The 21309-nt window shown below is 42.6% G+C and overlaps 1 protein-coding gene across 1 annotated transcript in view; it reads left to right on the forward strand.

Annotated features, from left to right (window-relative positions):
- Positions 1 to 21309, forward strand: part of FNDC1 (fibronectin type III domain containing 1) — a 312818-nt gene that overhangs the window by 244915 nt on the left and 46594 nt on the right.

A 21309-nucleotide genomic window follows, 5' to 3' on the forward strand; every position in this document is an offset into this window, starting at 1 on the left:
CCGACCTAAATCGGAGATGGGCGTTTATCTCACAAAAACGAAGAACGCGGTATAATCAAAAGCCGAATTTGGGACGCTTTCAACTGCACTCCGTCGCGGATGCGGACAAAGTGGACGGGGGCGTGTCGAAGGCGTGTCGAAGGCGGAACTGGGGCGTGGTTATCACCCGAACAGAGATGGGCGCCCTTCGCCGATAATGGATGCGTTTGTAGCTAGAATTTAGGGCACTTTTCCTGGACCCTGTTTTTTCACGAATAAGGCCCCAAAAAGTGCCCTAAATGACCAGATGACCACTGGAGGGAATCGGGGATGACCTCCCCTGACTCCCCCAGTGGTCACTAACCCCCTCCCACGACAAAAAAATGATGTTTCACAACTTTTTATTTTCACCCTCAAATGTCATACCCTCCTCCCAGGCAGCAGTATGCAGGTCCCTGGAGCAGTTGTTAGGGGGTGCAGTGGACGTCAGGCAGGTGGACCCAGGCCCATCCCCCCTACCTGTTACAATTGTGCTGCTTAATGCTTATTAGTCGTCCAACCCCCCCAAACCCACTGTACCCACATGTAGGTGCCCCCCTTCACCCCTTAGGGCTATAGTAATGGTGTAGACTTGTGGGCAGTGGGTTTTGAGGGGGATTTGGGGGGGCTCAACACACAATGGAAGGGTGCTATGCACCTGGGAGCTCTTTTACCTTTTTTTTTGTTTTTGTAAAAGTGCCCCCTAGGGTGCCCGGTTGGTGTCCTGGCATGTGAGGGGGACCAGTGCACTACGAATCCTGGCCCCTCCCACGAACAAATGCCTTGGAGTTATTCGTTTTTGAGCTGGGCGCTTTCATTTTCCGTTATCGCTGAAAAGCAAAAACGCCCAGCTCACACATTGGCGAATAAAACATGGGCGTCTATTTTTTTCGTTAATACAGTTTGGTCCGCCCCTTCACGGACCCGTTCTCGGAGATTAACGCCCATGGAGATAGGCGTTTCTGTTCCATTATGCCCCTCCAGGTCTACTATGGTCTCTATTGCAACCTCGCTATCGGGATGCCCTATCTTCCCTGTCCTGGTGATATCTTTGAAAGATATCTTATTCCGAGCCATGCGCTTTGAGCGACTGTCTGCCTTCCCCCAATTTTTAGTTTAAAAGCTGCTCTATCTCGTTTTTAATTGCCAGTGCAGATGTGCAGCTATGTATACCCAATGAACCAGACATTCACAGCCCTAAATAAACTGACTAGCTGTTTGACAGCAATTCAAGAGGAGCAGGGAACAATAAACGTCTGAACCCAAGTAAAACTGAGCTCCTGTGGGTCCCTAACACAAGTGACCCCATACCTGACATCAAAATCTCTTTTGACAGATATGAACTCTCCCTTAAATCACAAGTGAAGAACCTTGGGATACAGCTGATGCCCCAAATCCAAATAGCCTTCAGGAGCCGCTTCTGTCATCTGTGACAACTACACATCCTCTCTGTTGTCACAGTGGTTCATGCCATGATAACATCAAGACTGGATTACTGTTATGCAATCTACATTGGCCTGGCGACCAAGGGTTTGCACCAGCCACAACTGTTTCAAAATGCTGCAGAAAAACTGATAAAAGGTTGTAAGCAACATGATCACATCACACCATTTCTGCAAAAACTTCACTGGTTACCTGTACAATACAGAGCTAAATTTAAAACTCTGTGTCTGACCTTCAAGGCCCTCAAAGGAAATGGGTTAGAGTACTTGAAGAACAGAATCTCCATCTGCATACCCCCAAGGTTTGTGAATTTTATTATGTATGTTTTTATGTACTCAGCTTAGTTGTAGGTGGATTAGAGCTTTTGAAATAAATAAATAAGGTTGCTAAGGTCCTCCCAAGGAGTATCTCTAACCACTTGGTCAAAGGAAATTTAAGCAGTTCACCATATAAAATAGGGGTTTGGGAGAAAAATGACAAGCTTAATATAAAATGTCCACAAAGGACAGGTGTAATATAAAAACATCCACAAAGAGAAACCTAGATTACAGAGTGAAATACAATTTTAACACCAATACATGGAGGGGCATTTTTCATATGATGTCTAATTCCAACTTCGGATGTTTTCCACTAAACATACAAAATCAGAATAGGAAAGAAGGTCATTTTCGAAAAAAAGCAAAACGTCTATCTTTTTTTTTTTCAAAAGTACTGTTTCGAACAAGGTTTGTGCTTTGGACGTTTTGTTTTTTTGGTCCATTTTATGAAAAAAAAATAAGTGCAAAACAGAGAGTTGCATGCCATTGGGATGTAGAAGGAGCCAGCATTCTTAGTAGACTGGTCTCCCAGACATTCCAGGAAAGCAATGGGGCACCCTAGAGGCCACTTCTGTGCACTTCATAAAAATTCTCCTAGGTACACATTTCACCTTTGCACCCTTATCTTGTCTTTTTTTTTTTTTATTTAATTTTATAATTTGAGAACAAGAAGTACTTGTCTCAGAGATACAGCCATAGTTAAAGGAAACAATTTTAAACTTATTTCCAACAATCTTATACAAACAAAATTACACATGATCCAAATTTCTAAGTAATATAATGAAAAAATAAGTATATCATGTTTAGAAGCTTCCTTAGACCCCAAAAACCTGGGGGGGGGGGGGCGTTATAAAAAGAGAAGACTATTAAGGAAAATCAATATAATAAACTATACGGCGTTTCCTGAAATTTCTATTCGATGTTAATTCATACTTGCTTCGAGTCCAGAAAAGATTTTAGCTGTTCTGGTGAATAAAATATATACTTAGTATTATTCAGCCTTATTATACATTTACATGGATAAGCCAATAGAAAAGAACCCCCCAACTCCACAGTTCTCTTTCTCATTGCAGGAAAAATCTTCCTCCTTTGCTGAGTTTGTTTTGTGACGTCAGGATAGATCCAAACCTTTCCACCTCCAAAGAGGGTTTTGTTATTTTTAAAGTACATTTTCATTATAGCATTAAGATCTTGTTCGAATACTAAAGAGACGATGAGTAGCTCTTTCAGATTTCTCGTCTAGAGATTGTTCCAACAAGTCTAAAAATTTTCCAAGTTTATATCTTTTGGTAACGTATTCTCGCCTTCTTCCTTTTTTGCACTGATGTCTTTTGTAATGTCTTGTCCATTTTATTCAGCATCCGCCAAATCAATTCTAGATTTATCTCCATTTTCTCACGGGGAATCTCCTCGGAGCACAGCGTGTATTGCAGGGTTGGTCCCTCACTTGGCGTCTCACTCCTCACACTTCCGGTGAGTTGTTGGATCGCCCCCAACTCCGCAGTCGACGCCAGACATGGAGGCAGTATATTCGGTGGAGGTGATAGGGAGACTTCCTCTCCCAGAATTGACTCCTCTTCTCTAGTCGGCAACACTATGGGATCCAGCTCCCTTGTTCTCATCGAGGAAGCGGTGAGGAATCGCTCGATGTTTGGCTGTATCGGGGTAGAGGCGGGGGAACTGTCCTCACCACCGCTTTTCGTTTCGTATGTGGCATCTCTATAAGGTAGAAAAATCGTCTTCCCGTAACAGCTTCTCAGGAGCATTTCACTCAGCATCCGACTCCGCCGCCATCTTGACACGCCCCCTCTCCCTTATCTTGTCTTCTGAGCCACCCAAAACCCACTACCCCGAACTGTACATCACTATAATAGCCCTTATGAGTGAAGGGGGCACCTATATGTGGATGCAGTAGGGTTTTGATGACTTTGGGAGGGGGTTACAGTTTCCACCACAAGTGTGACAGGTAAGGGAGATAAGGACCTGAGTCCCCCACTCCATAGTGCACTGCACCAACCACTACACTACTCCAGGGTCCTTCATGCTGCTCTAATAGACCTGACTTTAATATCTGTCATAGAAGGTAAGTTATATTTTTATTCATATTTTTAGGGGGTGAGAGGGGGTCATTTACCACTGGCGGAATTGAGGGGTCACCCCTGATTCCCTCCAGTGGTCATCTGGTCATTTAAGGCACCTTTTTGTGCCTTATTCATTCTGAAAGCAAGTCTAGACCAAAACATCTTAGTTTTAGTCCTGGACGTTTTGATTTTGTTCCATTATGGCTATAAAACATCCAAATGTTAGGCACACTGTAATCCCACCTTTAAAACACCCCAATACATCCGCTTGTAACTTAGACGCACTGTAGATGAATTGCATAGATAAACGTCTGCAGAATAGGTTTTGAAAGTACTGATTTGGATGTCTTGAGTAGAACATCGTTTTTCTCTTTTGAAAATGAGCTCCATAGTAAGTGAACAGTAAGTTATAAGACACATTAGGCAATCAAACAAAAACTTTGATTATGAGCCCAACAGGGGCTGTATATAATATCTAAACCACTTTGGTTGTTCAACAGAAAGTGATATATCAGGAATCTAATACGCATAATAAGCAAACCAGGCAGGCAAGAACTTAATGCTGGCACCACTGACGGGGACCTGCTACCACACCATGGACAGTATTAATTTATTTTAGAAATGATATTTCAGACCAAATGTCTAATGGTAAATTATGCCAAAAAATGTGGGAGCCAGTGTACTAAAGCATCTAGTCAAGATGGTGGAAGACACAAAAGGCTCTTCTCGATAAAGAGAAATCTTGCAGACAGTCACACTGGCAGCTGGGCTTTATCACCAGCAACATGGACAGAGGAAGTGGGCAGGGTACTTCTTTTCTTTTTCTGCCACACATTTATTAAGTTACTGTGTTACATTACAAATAAATACATGTACAACTGCCATCAATGGTTACTTCTACCTTTCAGTGGGGAACCGCTCTGTAATTAGAAAAAGTCCACAGGAATAATGAAATCACATTCGTGCCAATGTGAGGGCTGCCAGAGGTTCTGGATTCCTCTGCACCACTTCAGTAAATCTGGAAAATAGGAACACTGGCCTTAACATCTTTAATACAGCAGTGGAAAGAACTACTGCTCAAACGTGAAATTTGGGAATCCAGCCCAGAGTAGTGTCAGAAGACTTTTCTTTAATGTTTTAAATATAAAGAACTTAAAATAGTAATGGTCTTCTATTGCTTTTGATTATTCAACATTTGTTCTTGTGCCAGTCTGACTAGTTGTGGATGGCATTAGTTATGCAGAGCATTTGTTAACTCAGTTGTTTTTGGCATTCTTTAGTGCACGATGACAACAACAACTCAAGCCACCTTACTGGGAAGACTAGATTAACCATACTGGTCTTTATCTGCTGTCATTCACTATATATGTTACTACAAAAATACTAGCAGTGCAGCCTCAGTGTAATAAAGACTGTGAGGTAGACATTGAAAGAGCCACTGAGTGAATATACTGACTGACAAATTTTAACTGGTTATCACGAGGCAAATATTCAGCTGACCTATGCTGCTAGGTTTTCAGAGGAATATGTACTCTTACTTGTCCATCTTGTCTTTACTTGGAAGCTCCAAGGAGTAAGGGCTGTCTATTTTGTGTCTCTGTATAGTTCTACATCTATCTTGTATATGTCATTCAAATGATGGTGATAATGACAATATTTACTTGAGAACATAAGAAAAGCCATTTTGAATTAGACTACGGTTCATCAAACCCAGTGTCCTATGGATAAAGGTAATGGGATTTGATATACTGCCTTTCTATGGTACAATCAAAGTGGTTTACCTTTATTATATGCAAGTACTTTCTCTGTCCCTAGTGGGCTGACAGTTTAAATTTTTATACCTGGGGCAATAGAGGGTTAGGTGACTTGTGCAGAGTCACAAGGAGCTGCAGTGGGAATTGAACCCAATTTTCCAGCCCACAGAATTAGCCTTTAGGCTTCTTCTCTGCTCCAGTCCTATTGCTGACAGTGGCCACTACAGTTCACAAGTACCTGGTTGATCCCTAAAAATAGGTCTTATTTGTTTAAAAAGATTTATATACCACGCATCCCAAGGTCCTGAGCAACTTACAAATAAGCATTAAAATCAAATTAATACACAAAATAAAACATTGAAAAGAACACATAAAAATCAATCTTAGCATATTTCCAGGAAAAAACAGTGGTTCTTCCAAGTCTACCTGGCTAATAATTTTTTATGGACTTTGCTTCCAAGAACTTGTCCAATCCTTTTTTAATCACACTTTGTTAGTCACCATAACCATATTCTCTTGCAACAGATTTACAGCTTAATTATGAACTGTATGAAAAAAAAACTTTCTATGATTTGTTTTTAATTGGTTGGTCATAGTGTTTCCTCTTGATTTGACTTAACCGTGATGTAAGTTTAATTCCAGGCACATTATAAATATTGACGGACTTGTCTTTAAAAGTCAAGCGTACATCTAAGGTTCTAGGCTTTATTTGAGATACTACACTTTCTCTTGAATTTCAAATAAAACATCTTCCTCAAATAGGATTGAAAAACTCAAGTGAGCCATTGGGCTGCCGCCGAGGACCAGCTAGCAACGGGTGAGTCACTCGGGCTAGGAACAACACTAGGCAAAGGACTAGGCAGGCAGGCTCAGGCTAGAAACCAGCAAGACTGAGCTGGAGACAAGACAGGCAAGGCTTGGCTGGAGACAAGGCAGGTTAAAGCATAAATAGGTGTATCCATTTTCACAGATGTCTTTATAATTTCCTCAGGGCCTCATCAAAATCAATGGCTGTGGGTTTGGCAGCTCGCCAGTCCCTGTGGCTACATAGTTGGTCAGCATATATGGCTTCCAAGTCCAAGTTGAATAAGTTTCCATTCAGGGAGAACCTTTTGTTTGGTGAAGAATTGGACAAACTTGTTAAGAGCCTTGGGGAGGCAAAGGTCCTCAGGCTGTGAAAGCAAAACTGAGACCTTGAATCATGGGAGTTCAGTAGGTTCAGGGAAGCTTATTGCTATTGCCCAAGTAGGGTTGGCGGCAACCAGCATAGCAAGATTTTCCAGAGGTCCCAGTCCTGTTTGGGTGTCCGGCATGGGGGCCAGGACTGTGGTTTGGTTGCCCCAGTGCAGTCTCGCTGAGTCTAATGAAGGTGTTAGCGCTCACCATACTATTGAAATAGGGGCACAATTGAAGGAGTTCTAAGAAAGGTGGTCCCAGATCACATTGGACCAGTGGATTCTTGAGGTTATGCATGTAATATGGAAGGTGCAGGCCATTTGGGAACCTCTACAAAGACTGATCCTTATGCAAGCAATTCTTCCCATCCCACAGGTGGAGTGGGGCACTGGTCACTTCTCTATTTTGTGGACTGAATTGATCAATCCTGGATCTGAAGAAGGTAAATTAAACACTCCGAATCCCCAGGTTATGCATGAAGACCCTTCACTCAGTCATTGTTGCAGTCCAACAGGGTGAATTCCTTACCTCCTTGGATTTGACCGAGCCCTAGTTCCATATTCCGATATGTCAGAATCATCATCATCAATTTCTTCATTTTGCCATTTTAGGGAGGCATTATCAATTTTGTGCATGCCCTTTTGGTCTAACTATGGACCCTCACACCTTCTCCAAAGTGATGATAGTGGCAGTGGCTGCACTCAGAAAGGAGGGCATTCTTTCACACTTATCTGGATGATTGGTTGATTCAGGTGAAATCTTTTCAGATGAGCCCATGTGTCATAGCTTGGGTTGTTCAGGACCAGCTTGACTCCATCCCAATGCTTGGAATAGCTGGGAGTCTGTTTTGACTCTTCAGGGCCGGGTATTTCTCCCAGAGAGCAGGATTCAGATTATACAGGTGCAAATTCAATCTCAGTTGTCATCCCTAATGACCCAGGCCAGGGAATTCCTGCAAGTATTGCAGTGGGTTCTATGGCAGCAATGTTGGAGGGGGTGCAGTGGGCCAGGGCTCATGTGCAGCCAGCAAGAGGCCCTTTTGTCCCGTTTGTCTCCCCAGAGTTATGATATAGACGTGAGATTGCCACTCAGTGTTTTGATATTGAACAGAACGGGACTAATTGAGCCAAAATTCTGGGATGTTTATGATTCGGTTTCTTTGCTGTGTACAGTGAAGAAAATATTTATATTTTTCAGCTATAATGAACAATGATTGTGAAATGACTGCAGTATTTTGAGAGCTTAACAACATCTTTTTTGCAACAGTGTTTTTTCTCCGGTTGGAGAGTTGTTTTCACTGTTGCTATTTTGGTGCTTTAATTAGAGACCAGTGATTAGAGCCATTGTGAATGGTCATCTATGGAAACCTTCAATGGCTTTTGAAGTTTTATTTATTTAAAATTGATACTCAGGCGTGAGATTGGAGACATCGCCCTAAGTAAAACCCATCTGCAAGTGTAAATCCACAATTTAGGTCATTTATAGCTCACTCTTCCAAAACTGCTCATGGTGCCAACACTTCCCCAGTGAGCAGGGAACAAATGAGTATTACAAAGGGTTAGTTTTATAAAGGATGTTTTGCATGAATTTGACAGCATACATGCCGAAAATGCCACTTCAAGCATTGCTCTCCGAGTCAAAGCATGTGCAGTGACAAGAGTGCACATATTTGAACATAGCTCAGTGTGCCAGAAATGGGTTTTAGGTAGTGCACAGTCAGCCATTTCTATGTGTACTTTATGAAATATGCAAGGTCGGGACACTGGAGAAGGAAATCTTGAGGCCGTTTGTGAGTAACTTGTGTGAATTGCCACCAGTTTGAAGTCTTGCTGATGGGTAAAGACTAGAGAGAAAGCAAATTGGTATTGCACAGAAGCTTGTATTTCTTGATTTGCATGCTGCTCCTAGGGTTTGGTTTTCAGACATTACATGTATTTTTAATAAGACTATCCTAAGCATCATCATACATCTAATAGAAGACTCCTGAGGAAGGCCTTTTTAGGCCGAAACACGACTAGTGTCGAGTCTTGGATGTTACAAGAAAGGCAACTTTTTGGACATTGTCTGCTGCTCTTTCCCTTGTCACCCTCGCTGTGTTTCTTTCATAGAACATTTACACCTACATCTTTCATGGGGCAATTTCATTATAAGGACACATAAACACCTAGGGCTCATTTTCAAAGCACTTAGACTTACAAAGTTCCATAGGTCATATCTTTATAAACTAGGTCAAAAATAGACATCTGCTTGGCCTTCCAACCTAGGTGAACTTTTATAAAATGATTCTTCATGTGTCATTAGCTATCATTTCTATGTGCACTTAATATTTAGCCCAGCAAAAGGAGGTAAGGCACTCTTCTTTTCCCACTTAGCTTCCTGACACTTTTGGAGGCGCATGGCTCTGGGGATAGTGTGGATTTGAAGTCTTACTTTTCTAGGTAGGGGATGGGGGTGGGGAAAATAAGGCTTGGCTTGATTTAGCTTTTCGTTGGTGGGTAGGAGGGTGGGACTCTTTTTGACCTGCCAATTTTTTTTATCTTGGGAGATGAAGGAGGATTATTGGGGTGCCTCTGCTATTTTTCTCATGTTAAGAGCAGAAAAAGGAGGCGATTAATCCATCACTCACTTGCTTTTTTATTTTAAGAGTGGGAGGCAGGTGGGATCAGGGTGCCACTCAGCCAGTTATCCAGTCAACTTTAAGGATAGCTATTTGACCTGAGTTATCTGGATAAGTTTCCCCCATCTTCGCTAAATATCAGCTCTCACCAGCTAAAATTTAACTGTGCCCCACGAATGTTCACATCACCATCTCTTTTTATGGGGGGTGGGGATTTTTATGTGGTTTAGACAATATTTAACTAGTGAGTTGGGGCAATGCCAGGTTTTGTCTAGCCAACTTCAAAAGTTAGCTAGACAAAACTTTTTCAATATCGACTTCAGTATTTATTCTTAAATTCAAAAAGTTCATTAATTTTTAAGGATAAATATAATAATTCAAGGAGTTTATTTTAGAAGGTTTGTTCAAGTTTCACACTTGTAACTAAAAAAGTTTACATGTGTAAATGACCAGATGTAAACTAGATGTCAGCATATGCTTGCTCCAAGGCAAGCCTGTCAGCCAGCAGTTCGTATGGACTTGGGATCTGCACAAGTGATTGATTGGAGAATTATGTTGCCCTCCAGCTCAAAAATAAATAAATAAATAAATAAAACAGAGCTGTTTGCTCAGCTTTTTGAAGTCCAGTTTTGTAAATTTGTCTCTTAAACATGCCTTGCATTGTAAAATAGGCACATATTCAAATCCCCAAACGATGATGCTTTTTTGGGGGCACGTTTCCTACTAAAATGCCTGTTCCCCCTGGATGTGCTAGTAACTTTACATGTGCTTCCTGTGTTCAAAAGGCTCCATGTTCAGAAAGCCTTTTGCAAATTATGCAGGGAATTGTGCACATTCTGACCTAGACATCCCAATTTCTACCTAGATGCCCTATTCAAAATTCGGCTTCAAACCTATATGATTGATAAACTGGTTAGCCTTCTTGCTTTAATAACATTCTCATCAATATTTCAATGTGAACTTTAAGAAGTATTCATCCAGCAAGCCAATTTTGACATCGGGAAGAAGTAAAAATTTGGCAGTTTATGCATGCTCAGAACAAGAAGTAAACAGAGAAGAGAAAGAGGCAAAACATAAAAATTCCACGTGGCATGTGGTCTTTAAGAATGTACTAGAAGAAAAACTGAACTAATTTGACTTGAATCAAAATACTGTAAAAGAAGTATCATAAAGAATGATACTTGCCTCAAGTGTAATTGAATCAGCAGTCTGTCCAACTTTGTGCTGTCAGTAAAGTTATTAAATGGATGGTTTAAAAACCAGTACAGTGTCAGCAACATTGTAAATATTTAAATTGTAACGTTGAGCAGCGGTTCTCCTCTGACATCTATCTCCTGCTATCTACCCTTTTTATCTCTCGTTTTCTAGACGCATTTCTTCTGGTCTTCTTCATCCTCCCTACCAATTTTTAGTCTTCCCCATGCTTGCCTCCCTTATTGTACACATTAACTTTCTTGACCATATGCTTTTCTCCCTATTGATTCTCTAGGTTCTTCATCTCACTTCTATGTTCCATTACTCTTTCTTAGCTTTTCTACATACCCCAGTGTATCTAGTGAGTATCATTCCCTCTACATTTCTAGTAGACGGTTTCTGCTACCCACCATCTCACATTTTTCTGTTATGCTCACGTAATGTCTCTTGAGTTCTCCCCCAATTCCCAGTACTGTTTCTTCATCCTTTGCATATTTCCCTGTCATCTTTTTCCAACATCTCTATCAGTCTCAACATTTTTCCTGTCAACATTTCTTTGTTCTTCATCCTCCTCACTTCCATGTGTGCTGATCTTTCTTACCACATGCCACTCTTCTGTTTCTTCTGGTTATTTTTACCCCAGGTATTCAAGTCATTCATTCATGCACTGTATTTACGTTCTGCATTCCCCAATGCTTAGGATAAATTACAGTAAGTTAAAACAGTTACACAGGGAAATAAATATGAAGTAGAGACAGAATAGCATATCCACAATGCACCACAGGCAGAGAAGATGTCTTTGTCAAGGTTATATAATCAAATACAATAAAACCCTCAGGATACTATCAGGCTTATTTTCGAAAGAGAAGGGTGCCCGTCTTTCGACACAAATCGGAAGATGGGCGTCCTTCTCCCAGGGTTGACCAAATCGGCATAATCGAAAGCCGATTTTGGGCGTCCCCAACTGCTTTCCATCGCGGGGACGACCAAAGTTCCCAGGGGCGTGTCGGAGGCATAGCGAAGACGGGACTTGGGCGTGCCTAACACATGGGCGTCCTCAACCCATAATGGAAAAAAGAAGGGCGTCCCTGACAAGCACTTGGCCAACTTTACTTGGTCCTTTTTTTCTTACGACCAAGCCTCAAAAGGTGTCCAAACTGACCAGATGACCATCAGAGAGAATCGAGGATGACCTCCCCTTAATCCCCCAATGGTCATTAACCCCCTCCCACCCTCAAAAAACAACTTTAAAAATATTTTGTGCCAGCCTTTATGCCAGCCTCAAATGTCATACTCAGGTCCATCGCAGCAGTATGCAGGTCCATGGAGCAGTTTTAGTGGGTGCAGTGCACTTTAGGCAGGCGGACCCAGGCCCATCCCCCCTACCTGTTACACTTGTGGTGGTAAATGTGAGCCCTCCAAAACCCACCAGAAACCCACTGTACCCACATCTAGGTGCCCCCCTTCACCCATAAGGGCTATGGTAGTGGTGTACAGTTGTGGGTAGTGGGTTTTGGGGGGGGGGGCTCAGCACACAAGGTAAGGGAGTATGCACTTGGGAGCAATTTGTGAAGTCCACTGCAGTACCCCCTAGGGTGCACGGTTGATGTTCTGGCATGTGAGAGGGACCAGTGCACTACAAATGCTGGCTCCTCCCACGACCAAATGGCTTGGAGTTGGTCGTTTCTGAAATTGGTGTCCTTAGTTTCCATTATCGCCGAAAATCAGAAACAACCAAGTCTAAGGACGACCATCTCTAAGGTCAACCTAAATTTCAATATTTGGGCGTCCCCGACCGTATTATCGAAACGAAAGATGGACACCAATCTGGTTTCGATAATATGGGTTTCCCCGCCCCTTCACGGGGCCGTCCTGCAAAGATGTCCCCAGGAAAACTTGGGCTTCCCTTTCGATTATGCCCCTCCACTGGTAGAAGATGTAAGAGTGAATTATAATAAATAGAATAATTACAGAGAACAGATAATACAAAGTGGGAAACCAATAACAGGTTCACAAAGCATCATGGGTACAAAAAGTATCAAAAAAAGCATATTTGACCTAGCATATCATGAGTATAAAGGTGACAGTGAACAATGCTGGTAGCAGAGGCTCAGTAGAATTCCACAATGAATTGTTGGCATGATGCAATTGGAAACTAACTGCAAAAAGCGCTTCTCAGTACTTGCATCCAAATAACTTCTTCACTCACCAGTTTACTGAATATTGATTCGCCCTCACCACACATTCATCTCCCCCCACACAGACCACCATAACCTAACAGAAAACCTGCCAGACCTTTAACAAAAAAAAAAGAGACATCACTCTCTTATAGTTTTGTTGCTAGAAGTCTGCAACCGAGCAAAGCAGTACTTGTGACAAAGCAAAACCTAGCCTATCATCATATTCCACTGCTGGGGCTTTCCATATAGTACAGCAAATTCATCCCTCCTTTCTCATCTTTCTGGGAGGAATTTTTAAAGTGAAATAACTGGCATATTAAAGTAGTTTGGGGAGACAAAACAATCCCTCTCCCCATCGAACCACTCCCAAGCAAAAAAAAAAAAAAGTTTATCTTTGTGCAAAGGGCTCCCACAGACTGTTTACACTGTCTCCAATATGGAGTAAAACTGGAAAAAACAACAGAGAAAAAAGGAAAGGCGCAACTAGTAACCCATCAAGGAATAACACAGTTCCAAGGTTCACAGCCAGAATGCTAAGTCCACATGCTCAGCCTGCTTTTTTCGTGCACTGTAAGGAGCTTTTAAAAAAAAAAACAACTCTGTAGTTCCTTGGGTGTGCTGAGTGTCACAGTTTGCTTTTCACATTGCTTCTTTTATTATTTGTTATGTTAAAGCTCAGTGTCCATTATTCATATTCGGTATTCATAGTCAGCCGAATAGTAAAATATGCTATTTGGTACAGCTGTAAAACACACTGCTTAACTGTCCAGCCCCTTCTTGTTGTCCTGTATTGCAACATGCAGTTTGAACAGTTTATCATCTAATATGTCAGAGAGGTTCTTTGTAAATTCTTTGCTGCATCCTGCAGTATTACCAGAGGAGCTGAAATGTGCTCTACCACCACCTTATCTGTGCCGATTTGCCTTCTTCTTTGCCAAGCCATGGAGCCTTTATTGGCATACCGCTGAGTCCCAAAGTCGCTGTAGCCCTTTACCACCAACAAAATGAGCCTGTTGCCTAAATTAATTCTGCCTCTGTACTGGAGCTCCAAAGGAGAATTATGTGCTGTTTTTATTTTTTTTTTTGGGGGGGGGGAGGTTAGAGGGTTTGGAGCAGAGCTCAGGGCATCCGCTCAGGTTGTTGCCATCAGGTGACCCCTCAAATATGCTCTTTTTAATATCTTCAGTACCCATAATGCTTTGTGAAACTGCTATTGCATTCCCACTCTGTCTTATTTGTTCTCTGTAATTATCCTATTTATTGTAATTTGCCCTTACCTCTTGCACCCACAGTATCCTGAGAGTTTTATGGTTGAATACAATCTTGGCAGAGACATCTTCTCTTTCTCTGATGATTTATGGGTATGCTATTATGTCTCTGCTTCATATATTTCCTTGTGTAACTGTTTTAACTTATTGTAATCCATCCTGAGGTTTGGGAAATGCAGAATATAAATACAATATCAACCCGTAAGGGGGCAATTTTATAACTTGGCACCTTCAGTTACGTGTTGATGCTGTGCATTGAGTACCAATTCTATAACGGTATAACTATGCCAAGATGCCATTATAGAATACTATTGAAAGGCCAAATTGGTGGCCATTTATGCTAGGTGAACAGCAGATATAAATGGGCATACCTAAGTGTGCCATGCATCGCACGCAACATATAGGGGCCCTTTTACTAAGCTGTGGTAAGCACTAGTGCTTGCTTATCACTGTAAAAAAAAAGTGCTTACCGCTGGGCACCTGAAATTTTGCACTCTGCGCACACGTCACATGCACTAAAAAATAAACTTTATTTTTTAGTGATGGGGTGGAGAGTAGGTGTATTCTGCACTAATCCATTAGAGCAGCTACATTGCCATGCGCTAACCGATTAGCATGTCTGCAAAATAGGTGGCGGTAGGGGCTCACGCACTAATGGCCACATGGTAATGGGAGAATTTGTGTGTGGCCGTTTTACTGCTATGGTAAAAATGGCCTCAACACACAGGAAAGACCCATGTAAGAGTGCATTGAGGCCACCTTTTACCGCAGTTTGGTAAAAGGGCCCCATAATGTTCTATAAGTTATGCGTGTAGGTTGATGACATGCCCCTGCCCTTCCCATTGTCTATAAGTTTTAGCTATAATGTTCTACTTCAGATATGCTGCACTATTTCCCATCCCCCATCTTTTTTTACTATCAGCCACATGAAGGAATTTATGGATAGTCACAAACTCTGATGGTGCCTCCCGTTGCTAGGGCAACTCAGCTACCTGGTATAACGTGTTACAAATGTCATTTACTGAGAAGAGGTATGGCAAGGACACCAATTGCAAGCCTCCAGTATATATGAAAGACCCAATTACAAGTCTTCAACATATATGCAGCACCTATGATTGGTCCAGGGTAGAGGAGAGGTGAAAGCTCATCACAGCCTATAAAACCACGCTGCAGACAAAGAAACTCTGAAAAAACTAGCCATGCTTGGAAAAAGAGTTTCAGATCCGTCCCATGGCCTATTTTTTCCCGAAGGGGGTACTCTCCCCCTTCATAAAAACTAATTCTTTACAGCTAAGAATCTTTCTTTCATTCATTCATTCTTTCTTTCTTCCTTTCCTTCTCTTCTTTCTCTCTGTTCTGTGACCTTTATATGAGGAATAAACTTTCCTTCCTCCTTTTTCTCTTCACGCAGCCTAGTACACCATGCTCTATCCATTGTGTACACCCCTTGCAGTTACATGCAAAGGCACTGCATGCTACTTTATAGAATAGTATGTAGTACAGTTACGCATGTAAGCGCCAATTTTCTCAGTACTTATGTGCAGCAGGTGCCCAGTTATTGATTTGCCCTTTAATATACTTTCATGAATCTATTTTATTATGAAAATATTACTTCAAATATAATTATTTCGGTTTAGACTTTTCTTCTTATTTTAAAAGCACCCACAGTCAAGGACAAGCATGCTTATTTAATCAGTCACAAATGCTGTGGATTGATGAAAACAATTATTTTAGAAGTCTTGGATTTTTTTATTTAAACAAGTCAAAAGAAAAAAAAATCTAATTCATACAGTATGAAAAGTCAGTATCATCAATCTTTCCATCAAGATGTGGTTGAAGACTGGAAACAATTTCTTGTGCAAGGACATGTACAGATCGCAGTCATCTCAAAACTTTGTAATGACTGGGCTGCTTGTCTCCTGTTTTCTGTATATTTAAAAAAACAGGGCAGTGTATCAATGATAAATCTTTAGGCCTTCTTGAAAAACCATTTGTCTTCAGCTGAGTTTCTACAGGCTTGTATACTCAGAGCTCCATTTTCCTTCAAAGCCCAAAGATGAGAGATTTGCTATATCAGGGTAATTGAAATCACCCGTTATTATTGTGTTCCCAAGTTTGTTAGCTCCCTAATCTCTCTATATAAAAGGCACCACCAACGTTCTATGAAGCCTCCAGCCGGAAGTGTGAAGGGGGAGAGATATCCGGTTTCCCCATGAGTGTCTGCCCCGCCCTCGCTCTCTCTGTAACACAAACAGTGAAGGAAAACACAGCAAAGCACGAAATCAAATCGCTCTCTCTGTAACAGTGAAGGACTCAGAGGGGGGAGGGGAGAGAGGGCAGAGGACAGGGACACACACACTCCCACATGCACATAGAAGAAAACCTTGCTAGCCCCCGTTTCATTTGCATCAGAAACGGGGCTTTTTTACTAGTTTCTGATAACATTTCTACATTTGTCTGTTCATCCTGGCCAGCTGGACGGTATTACACTCTTATCACTATCCTTTTCCCTTTACACATGGAATTTCAGTCCATAGGAATTCCAAAATGTGTTTTGTTTCCTGCAGAATTTTCAATCTATTTGATTCAAGGCCTTCCTTAACATACAATGCTACCCCTCCACTAATTAGATCCTTCCTATCACTACAATATAATTTATACCCTGGTAAGACAGTGTCCTATTGGTTATCTCCCTTCCAACAGGTCTCAGAGATACCTATTATCTCAAATTTTTCCATTTAGTACAATATATTCTCCCATCTTATTTCTTAGGCTCCTGGCAATTGCATATAGATATTTCAAACTATGTTTGTTGTTGCTATTTACATCTTGCTGAGCAGTTGACGGTGATAATTTGCAATCTTTTGTTTGCTATTTATTTAAAGACACCTGGTCTCTATTGCAACCTCGCTATCAGGTGTGCTATCAGGTACACTTTTGAACGACTATCGGCCTTCCCCCAGTTTCTAGTTTAAAAGCTGCTCTATCTTCTTTTTAAATGCTGAAGCCAGCAGCCTAGTCCCACTCTGGTTAAGGTGAAGCCCATCATTCCAGAATAGGCTCCTCCTTCCCCAGAATGTTGCCCAGTTCCTTACAAATGTGAAACCTTTCTCTGTGCACCATCGCCTCATCCGTGCATTGAGAATTTGGAGCTCTGCTTGGGCCCTGTGCGTGAAATGGGGAGCGCTTCGAAAAATGCTACCCTGGAGGATCTGGACTTCAACTTTCTACCTAAAAGCCTAAATTTGGCTTCCAGAACATCCCTCCCATATCCTATGTCATTGGTACCCACATGTAGCAAGACAGCCGGCTCCTTCCCAGCACTATCTATAATCCTATCTAGGTGATGCGTGAGATCCGCTACCTTCGCACCAGGTAGGCAGGTGACAAGCAATCCTCATGTCCACAAGCCACCTAGCTATCTACATGCCTAATAATCGAATCTTCAACTACAACAGCCATCCTAACCCTTCCCTCTGGGACAAAATCTCCTAGAGACACATCCTCTGTTCAGAAAAATATTGCATCCCCTATTGCAGGAAGGACTGTGGAAGAAAGGCGAGCTAGGCTGAATCCTGAGATTGTTGATGAGTTCTTATTCATCCACGGATTAAAAAATCATAACAGTGCTTCATAGGGCATATTTCTTCCCTCTAGGGCATACAGAACGGGTTGTATTTTGTACCTGTGAACATTTTAACAGGGTGGATTAGGATTCCTTGGGATAGTAGAAGTCAGCTATTGTTGGAGTTGGAAGGGTGGAGGGTGGTGGTGAGGAGAGTTATTATAGCTGCTCGCTGTTATTATTGTTTTCTTTTTGTAATTTATACACAACAATTGCACAGTATATTGTTCCTTTTTAAACTTTAATAAAAAGATTTAAATTTAAAATCATAATTGTTCGAGACTTCTGTGGATGAGGACAGAGCCCACAGGGACGGGGCGGGGACAGAACCTGCAGGGACGGAGACAGGGCCTGCGGGGATGGGTTTGGGATGGAGACAGAACCCATGGGGACGGAGTGAGGATGGGAACAAAATTTGTCCCCATAGCATTCTCTATATTTCATCACTTCCTCCAATTTGCCCATATAACCAATGATATGGCCACCTTCTCCCTCTGGCTGCATGGGTCATGATTATGTTTCAGCTGTTGCTGTTAGTAGTATTTAAAAAGCCGCTTTTTCGTGTGTAGGGGGCCACATGCAGATCACATCATGTTAGTTAGCCATTCCTGCTTCAGAGAAGATCCCCCACCCCACCACTCACCCTCCCCGGTTGGGTTCTGATTTGGATAAAATCAAAGTGGTTCACTCATCCCTAGAAGATATCTGGAAATGTCTAGAGCCAAGCCCATCAGACTCCCTTTAAGAAGTTGATGCGTCTCTGTTGTATCCTATTTTTTTGTCTCTTGAAGCCAAAAAATGATCTCACCACCTTTCAAAAAAACAATCTGAAAGAAATACACAGTGATCTTAGTCATATTCCTGTCTAGCTTTTTAATTTATGGAATGCTGACACTTTAAAGCAAATGGAAGCTTGTTGTTGTATTCTGCTGCAAATCTTGGACAGTGTTTATCATTATGCACATGTCTGCTACTAGCCACCAAGGAGCACCACATTTTACTATCCAGTACTGAACAGCCATATGTTACAAAAAGCTACAATGCATTGCCAGATTAGAGGGGAAATATGTACAGTACTCTTTTCACTGAAAACTTTATTTTATTTTGTGAATCACCCAGCACAAACTGAAGTGAAATCTGTTAACAATGTGAAAAACATACAGCCTCGCTAATAGAAAAAAAAGTTCATTAATTAGATACCACAACAGCGCCTTAGCGCTACACGCTGGTAATTCTGTTTTAACAATTCCTAAAGTCTCCAATGGGGGCAATTTTCAAAGACATTTCTGCACATAAAATAGAATCTGGCCTTTCTGAAAATCTCCCACCCTATACATTCATAAATTGATGCAGGTAGTGCTGCTACACTCACAGATTTACATGCATAAGGGCCCTTTTACTAAGCCACATTAAGCGCTAGCATGTGCTTAAGGTGGGAAAAAAGGTCTACCGCAAAACACATAAAAGCATTTTGCAGTAGTGTGCCTCTTAGCATGTGCTAATTGCACATTCTTTATTTTTTTGTAATATTTTTGGAGGGGGCATGGCATGGCAGAGAATGGGCACGGACACGTTATACAGCTAGAGGAGAATTCTATCTATGGCACTGAAAGAAACTGGTGCCGAAAAAACCCACGCTTAGTGCTATTCCATAAACCTCGCCTAACGTTAGGCAGTGGTCATTCCTGTGACTAAAATTTAGGTGCAGTCATTTATGTCAACTAAAACCTGGTATAAATGCCCACATCTTATTTAGGTGCAAATCGGGCATATTCTTTAACGGTTCGTGTACTTTTCAGGAATGCCCATGCCCCTCCCATGACCCCCTTTTATGACATGTGCATTAAAATTTACGTGTACCACTTCACAGAATATGCTTAGAAAGTTGCATGTGTAAATTCTAAATAATGCCAAATAGTGTCGATAATTGCTTGTTAGTGGCCAATTATTGGCACTGATTAGCTTGTTAAGCAATTAAGTTGGTTGGCTATGTGCGCTGATTTGTGTGCACAACTTTAGTCTCCATATATATATATATATATAATCCAAGGGCTAGTGTATTTGCCAGTGGCAGACTGACCATTCAGGCAACCGGACAGTGCCCAAGGGCCCAGAGGTTCTAGGGGGCCCAGAGGCTCTCCTGCCACCGCACACTCAGTGGGCCCTGGTGGTCTAGTGGCCTCTGTGGCGGAAGAAAAGAACACCAATCTTTCCTGCCCACTGTCGCTATTCTATCCGGTGCCACCGTATTTTAACAATGGCTGCTGAGACTCACTGCGGCAGTCTCATGAGACTGTCGAGACCTTTGAGACTACTGCGGGAAGTGTCAGCACCCATTTTGAAAACACGGTGGTGCTGGGCAGAATAGCGGTAGTGGGCTGGAAAGAGTGTTGTTCTTTCCTGCCCCTGAAGAAGCTACTAGACCACCAGGACCCCTCAAGGTAGGACCGGGAAGGGCCCACTGAGGCTCGGGGGACTGTAGTATGTGGGAGGGGGGAAGCAGCTGCAGCAGTCGGGAGGCTGTAGTGTGTGGGAGAGGGGCAGCAGCAGCACAGTGGTGGAAGGGCAGCGGGTAGCAGCCGGGGGGGGGGGGGGGGGGGTGGCCAATGACCTTTACTATCCAGGGACCCAGATCACTGTCAGTCTGCCCCTGATATTCGCATTTGCTAACCAGATAATACGGACTTAATGCAGGGGCACTTAACACCTCCTAAATTAAAGAAATGCATGACTTTTATGTTGCGTTAAATCTGGGGTTAGTATGTGAGAAAGTCCCACGTTAGCATGTGCTAAGCCTGTATTGTACCTCCGCTTAGTAAAAGGACCCCATAGAGAGGAAGTTTTTCTATGAATGGGATTGGCACGTTTGGGTTACTTATGCTGTTTCACAGATATGTGCATAAGTTTACACAGGAAAAATACCCACAGAAATAGCAGGTGCAGATTTGTGTGTTTACTTTTCCCAATTTGATTTTCAAAGGGAAGACATTTCCCTGTGAAAACTGGTATAAAGCAGTGGTGTAGCTACGTGGGGCCTTGGCCCTGGACCCCCCTCCTCCGCTGTCGCCATCGGCTACCTTTGCCGGCGGGGGACCCCAATCCCCGCCAGCCGAGGAGGTCCTCTTCGTCCCGAGAAGGCTTCGTTCTGTTTCTGACATCCTGCAAGTTGTACGTGCAGGATGTCAGAAACAGAACGAAGCCTTCGCGGGACGAAGAGGACCTCCTTGGCTGGCGGAGATTGGGGTCCCCAGCCAGCAAAGGTAGCCCACGGCGACGGCGGGGGAGGGTTGGCGGCGGGAGGGGGTCGAGAGGGTCGTCGGCAGGGGCTGTCAAAGTTGGCGGCGGTGGGGGGGGGTCGGCAATGACGGGGGGTCAGCAGTGGTGGGGGGGGTCGATAATGGTTGGGGGATCGGCGGTGCCGGGGGGGGGCTAAAATGTGCCCCCTCACCTCGGGCTCTGGACCCCCCTCCTGCCGAAGTCTGGCTACGCCCCTGGTATAAAGTTTGCAACAAAAAAAAAACGTACTAACAGACTTCATACTTACATGCAATGTCTGAAAATGTCCTCCCAGTATATATAGTGATATCTTAGTGGAAATCAGGCAAGAAATTATTATGAACACTTCACCAGAGTTGC

The sequence above is a fragment of the Microcaecilia unicolor genome, chromosome 3 (genome assembly GCF_901765095.1).
Source record: "Microcaecilia unicolor chromosome 3, aMicUni1.1, whole genome shotgun sequence".
NCBI lineage: Eukaryota > Metazoa > Chordata > Amphibia > Gymnophiona > Siphonopidae > Microcaecilia > Microcaecilia unicolor.